We start from the raw sequence: 6,957 nt of genomic DNA on the forward strand, positions 1-6,957 counted from the left end.
CCGAAGCCTTCGTGACGTCAGCGACTGAGTGGCGCGCGCCGGATTGGACTGGAACGCCACTAGGCTAGGTCTGCTTCCGGCCGCGTACGCAACGTTCAGGTGTGCATAGGGCGATGGGCCCAGACCCTGCGCGCATAGGGTTAGACCGGCGTGCTGACCTCTCTGTTGTGCTTAGGTGGGGCTGCGACGCGTTGATCTTACGAGGCCGGGCATGACCCAGAAAAGTGTGTCCGGCCAAATGGGATCGAGCGTGTTGGGTTATGTGGTGCACCCCTGCAGGGAAGTTTATCTATTCGAATAGCCGTGTCCCTCGGTAAAAGGACGACCCGGAGTTGTACCTTGACCTTATGACAACTAGAACTGGATATTGAACAAAATACACCCTTCCAAGTGCCAGATACAACCCGGTGATCGCTCTCTAACAGGGCGACGAGGAGGGGATTGCCGGGTAGGATTATGCTATGCGATGCTACTTGGAGGACTTCAATCTACTCTCTTCTACATGCTGCAAGATGGAGATGACCAGAAGCGTAGTCTTCGACAGGACTAGCTATCCCCCTTTTTTATTCTGGCATTCTGCAGTTCAGTCCACCGATATGCCCCTTTACACATATACCCATGCATATGTAGTGTAGCTCCTTGCTTGCGAGTACTTTGGATGAGTACTCACGGTTGCTTCTCTCCCTCTTTACCCCCTTTTCCTTTCTATCTGGTTGTCGCAATCAGATGTTGGGGTCCAGGAGCCAGACGCCACCGTCGACGACGACACCTACGACACTGGAGGTGCCTACTACTACGTGCAGGCCGCTGACGACGACCAGGAGTAGTTAGGAGGATCCCAGGCAGGAGGCCGGCGCCTCGTTCGATCTGTAACCCAGTTTGTGCTAGCCTTCTTAAGGCAAACTTGTTTAACTTATGTCTGTACTCAGATATTGTTGCTTCCGCTGACTCGTCTGTGATCGAGCACTTGTATTCGAGCCCTCGAGGCCCCTGGCTTGTATTATGATGCTTGTATGACTTATTTATGTTTTAGAGTTGTGTTGTGATATCTTCCCGTGAGTCCCTGACCTTGATCATACGCATTTGCGTGCATGTTTAGTGTACGGTCAAATCGGGGGCGTCACAGATAACCTTGGTTTCATATCTGAGGGAAAGACCTACCGCCACTATGCTGCATCATCCCTTCCTCTTTGGGGAAATACCGATGTAGCTTCAAGCGACATCAGGCCTCAAGCCATTTCGCGGAATCTGGGCTCATCATCGCTTCCTCATAGTTCATAGGTTCGTCATGGTCTAGTAACATGACTTTCAGGACAGGATTACCATACCACTCTGGTGTGGACCGTACTCTGGTTGACCTACAAGGTTCGGTAGTAACTTGATCTGAAGTTTCATGATCATCATCGTTAACTTCCTCACTAATTGGTGTAGGCATCACTGGAACTGATTTATGTGATGAACCATTTTCCAATTCGAGAGAAGTTACAACTACCTCATCAAGTTCTACTTTCCTCCCACTCACTTCTTTTGAGGGAAACTCCTTCTCTAGAAAGGATCCATTCTTAGCAACAAATGTCTTGCCTTCGGATATGTGATAGAAGGTGTACCCAACAGTTTCTTTTGGGTATCACCCTCTGGCGCCACCTTGATGGCCTCTTGTACCTCTCCCTGGCCTGGGAAGGTCCTTCGGGACAACACCTCGGCGTCGTCCGTGGCCTTGGGAGAGGATGCCGCTGGAAGTGACCCGCTGAGCATCACATTTGGATCCAACGAATTCCCCGAAGATGAGGATCGCTAGGGGCGGGCGTGGGCCGGGCTGCAGCGCATGATTCGACATATTAAAACCACGAAGTAAAGAAGTTGGATATATGTGTATAAGTGCTTTTGAGTACTTACGATTTGGCCAGGGGCTTCTCCCTAGGGCGCCACTCGGAGCTGCCATTAGTGTCCAACGCGGAGTTATCCGCGAGGGAGACCCTCCCCTTCTTGGACGCCTTTGCCTCCGGATCCGTGGAGGCCGCCCTTTTCTTCCTTCCCCCCTCAGGGGGAGAGTTGCTTTCCTCCTCCTCCTCGTCGTCCTCGGTGGCAGGGGAGGAGTGGGTTTCGGCATCTTTGGACGTCACGTCCAAAGTGCCTTTACGGCGAAGGCCGCCTCTTCCCGCCTGGCCCTTCTTCTTGGCCTTCTTCTCCGGCGCCGGGACCAGCATCTTCGTCAGAAGTGGGATAGCTGGGTTTTCAGGCAGCGGAGCCAGACACTGGATCCGCTCCGCCTTCTTTGTCCAGCCCTGAGAAGACAGATAGGGAAGCTTAGACATCTCCCTTGAATGTACAGGTGAAGGATACACCTTGAAATACGAAAAACTTACCAAACTGGCGGGATGTGTCAGGTTGTACCCACGGTCCTCGGTCGTCTGCGGCCACGTCTCATTGGCCTTAAAAAGCACCTTCCAGATGCCTTCGTGCGTGGAGCCGAAGAACTGCTGCAAGGTCTGGTGCTTGGCCGGATCGAACTCCCACAAATTGCAAGTCCGACTTTGGCAAGGAAGGATCCGGCGAAAAAGCATCACCTGGATCACATTGACAAGCTTGATGTTCTTGTCCACCATGCTCTTGATGCGCGTCTGCAGCACTGACACCTCGTCCGACGACGCCCAGTCCAGGCCCTTTTCTAGCCAGGAGGTAAGCCGCATTGGGGCCCCGGATTGGGCCACGTGACATTGGACAGCTTGCTCACCATAGCGCCTCCGCACTCTGCGTGTTGACCACCGACCGCCTTCGGCTTCAGATCTTTAGCCATAATCCGAAGTGGGGTGGGATGCGGAGGAAGGCCTCGCACACGACAATGAATGCCGAGATGTTGAGGAAGGAGTTTGGGGCCAGATCATGGAAATCTAGCCCATAGTAGAACATCAGTCCGCGGACGAAGGGGTGGAGAGGAAACCCTAACCCGCAAACGAAGTGGGGGATGAACACCACCCTCTCATGGGGATCCGGGGTGGGGACGATCTTCCCCTTGGCCGGAAGCCGGTGGGCTATTTCCTGGGCCAAGTACCCCGCCTCCCGGAGCTTTGTGATGTCCTTCTCCGTGACGGAGGAGGCCATCCACTTGCCCTGCGCTCCAGATCCGGACATCGTCGGAGTGCTTTTTTGAGGCGGAAAGGATGGAAGCTTGGGCGCTGGAGCTCGAGAATGGGTGGGCAGAGAGAAAGAAGGCGTACGGTGAAAGGGTAAATCCTTATCTCTTTATAAAGGCAGCGAATATCAAGCGCCTCCCCATTCGCCTTAAAACCTGCCTATTCCCCAAGGGCCGTGCAGACGGTGCGGTTGGATTACCCACGCCCGTATTGATGAGAATCCCGCAATAAGGGGACATGATCTCTGCTTCAACAAGACGTGCCAATGAAAACCGCATCTCGAAACATGGAGCGGCAGGCTAAAAAACGGTTCGAAATAATGACCGGGCAGGGACGTAATGTCTCGCTACAAAAGTTGTCAGTAGATGAGACTCATGAAATATTATACTCTCTGCAGTTGTGTGTGGTACTTGTTTTGCAGAGCCGGACATGTTTTCTGTGTTCGAGGGCTGCTTGGGAGTATTCGGAGGAGGACACATCGTCATTGAAGCCTGGTTCAGGGGCTACTGAGGGAAACAGGATTAAGGGGTCCTCGGACGTCCGGGCTATGTGACGTGGGCCGGACTAATGGGCCATGAAGATACAAGACAGAAGACTTCCTCCCGTGTCCGGATGGGACTCTCCTTTGCGTGGAAGGCAAGCTTGGCGTTCGGATATGAAGATTCCTTCCTCTATAAACCGACTCTGTACAACCCTAGGCTCCTCCGGTCTCTATATAAACCGGAGGGTTTAGTCCGTAGAGGCAATCACAATCATACATGCTAGACATCTAGGGTTTAGTCATTATGATCTCGTGGTAGATCAACTCTTGTAATCCTCATATTCATCAAGATCAATCAAGCAGGAAGTAGGGTATTACCTGCATCAACAGGGCTCGAACCTGGGTAAACATCGTGTCCCCCGTCTCCTGTTACCATCGACCTTAGACGCACAGTTCGGGACCAGCTGGGGATCCGCCGGTTTTGACACCGACACACCCCTTGCGGCCCTCCTCTCTCTCCACTAAGGCCCATGTAGGCCCAATAGTTCCCCGGGGGGTTCCGGTAACCCCTCGATACTCCCGTAAAATACCCGAACCACTCGAAACCATTCCGATGTCCGAATACTACCTTCTAATATATGAAACTTTACCTCTCGACCATTTCGAAGCTCCTCGTCATGTTCGCGATCTCATCCGGGACTCCGAACAAACTTCGGTCACCAAAACACATAACTCATAATACAAATTGTCATCGAACGTTAAGCGTGCGGACCCTACGGGTTCGAGAACAATGTAGACATGACCGAGACAAATCTCCGGTCAATAACCAACAGAGGAACCTGGATGCTCATATTGGTTCCTACATATTCTACGAAGATCTTTATCGGTCAAACCGCAATAACAACATACGTTATTCCCTTTGTCATCGGTATGTTACTTGCCTGAGATTCGATCGTCGGTATCATCATACCTAGTTCAATATCTTTACTCGTTCCGTAATGCATCATCCCATAAATAACTCATTAGTCACATTGCTTGCACGACTTATAGTGATGTGCATTACTGAGAGGGCCTAGAGATACCTCTCCGATACTCGGAGTGGCAAATCCTAATCTTGATCTATGCCAACCCAACAAACACCTTCGGAGACACCCGTAGAGCATCTTTATAATGACCCAGTTACGTTGTGACATTTGATAGCACACAAGGTGTTCCTCCGGTATTCGGGAGTTGCATAATCTCATAGTCAGAGGAATATGTATAAGTCATGAAGAAAGCAATAGCAATAAAACTTAACGATCATTATGCTAAGCTAACGGATGGGTCTTGTCCATCACATCATTCTCTAATGATGTGATCTCGTTCATCAAATGACAACACATGTCTATGGTCAGGAAACATAACCATCTTTGATCAACGAGCTAGTCAAGTAGAGGCATACTAGGGACACTCTATTTTGTCTATCTATTCACACGTGTACTAAGTTTCCGGTTAATACAATTCTAGCATGAATAATAAACATTTATCATGATATAAGGAAATATAAATAACAAATTTATTATTGCCTCTAGGGCATATTTCCTTCAGTCTCCCACTTGCACTAGAGTCAATAATCTAGATTACATAGTAATGATTCTAACACCCATGGAGTCCTGGTGCTGATCATGTTTTGCTCGTGGAAAAGGCTTAGCCAACGGGTCTGCAACATTCAGATCCGTATGTATTTTGCAAATCTCTATGTCTCCCTCCTTGACTTGATCGCTGATGGAATTGAAGCGTCTCTTGATGTGTTTTGTTCTCTTGTGAAATCTGGATTCCTTCGCCAAGGCAATTGCTCCAGTATTGTCACAAAAGATTTTCATTGGACCCGATGCACTAGGTATTACACCTAGATCGGATATGAACTCCTTCATCCAAACTCCTTCATTTGCTACTTCTGAAGCAGCTATGTACTCCGCTTCACACGTAGATCCCGCCACGACGCTCTGCTTGGAATTGCACCAACTAACAGCTCCACCATTCAATATAAATACGTATCCAGTTTGTGACTTAGAGTCATCCAGATTAGTGTCAAAGCTTGCATCGACATAACCATTTACGACAAGCTCTTTCTGACCTCCATAAACGAGAAACATATCCTTAGTCCTTTCCAGGTATTTCAGGATGTTCTTGACCGCTATCCAGTGATCCACTCCTGGATTACTTTGGTACCTCCCTGCTAAACTTATAGTAAGGCACACATCAGGTCTGGTACACAATATTGCATACATGATAGAACCTATGGCTGGGGCATAGGGAATGACTTTCATTTTCTCTCTATCTTCTGCGGTGGTCGGGCATTGAGTCTAACTCAACTTCACACCTTGTAAGACAGGCAATGATCGCTCTCTAACTATAGTGCCAGAAAAGCTCCTGTCTGCTAGGACTTTGTCGGTATTTCCCCAAAGAGGAAGGGATGATGCAACACAACGACGGTAGGTATTTCCCTCAGTAAAGAAACCAAGGTTATCGAACCAGTAGGAGATTACATAGGCATCACGTCCAAGATTAGTAGCAACCCGACGTGTTAAAGGGGTTGTCAATCCCTTTCGGGCAATGATGCCAGAAATTTGTAGTAGATTGAAATAATAGATCGCAAATAAAATAAAGTGCAGCAAAGTATTTTTGTATTTTTGGTTTAATAGATCTAAATAAAAATGCAAAGGAAAAGTAGGTCGCAAGCAAATATATGAGGAAGAAGACCCGGGGGCTGTAGGTTTCACTAGTGGCTTCTCTCGAGAAAGATAGCAAACGGTGGGTAAACAAATTACTGTTGGGCAATTGATAGAACCTCAAATAATTATGACGATATCCAGGCAATGATCATTACATAGGCATCACGTCCAAGATTAGTAGACCGACTCCTGCCTGCATCTACTACTATTACTCCACACATCGACCACTATCCAGCATGCATCTAGTGTATTAAGTTCATGGAAAAACGGAGTAATGCAATAAGAATGATGACATGATGTAGACAAGATCCGTTTATCTATTGCATAGATATAGATCCCATCTTTAAATCCTTAGTAGCAACAATACATACATGTTTTTTCCCTTTCTGTCACTAGGATCAAGCACCGTAAGATCGAACCCACTACCGGGCACCTCTTCCCATTGCAAGATAAATAGATCAAGTTGGCCAAACAAAACCCAAATATCGGAGAAGAAATACGAGGCTATAAGAGATCAAAGAAACTCAAATAACTTTCATGGATATAAAAAGGTATGACTGGTCATAAACTCAAAGTTCATCAGATCCCAACAAACACACCGCAAAAAGAGTTACATCATATGGATCTC

Source organism: Aegilops tauschii, chromosome 4 (genome assembly GCF_002575655.3).
Source record: "Aegilops tauschii subsp. strangulata cultivar AL8/78 chromosome 4, Aet v6.0, whole genome shotgun sequence".
In the NCBI taxonomy this organism is placed as follows: domain Eukaryota; kingdom Viridiplantae; phylum Streptophyta; class Magnoliopsida; order Poales; family Poaceae; genus Aegilops; species Aegilops tauschii.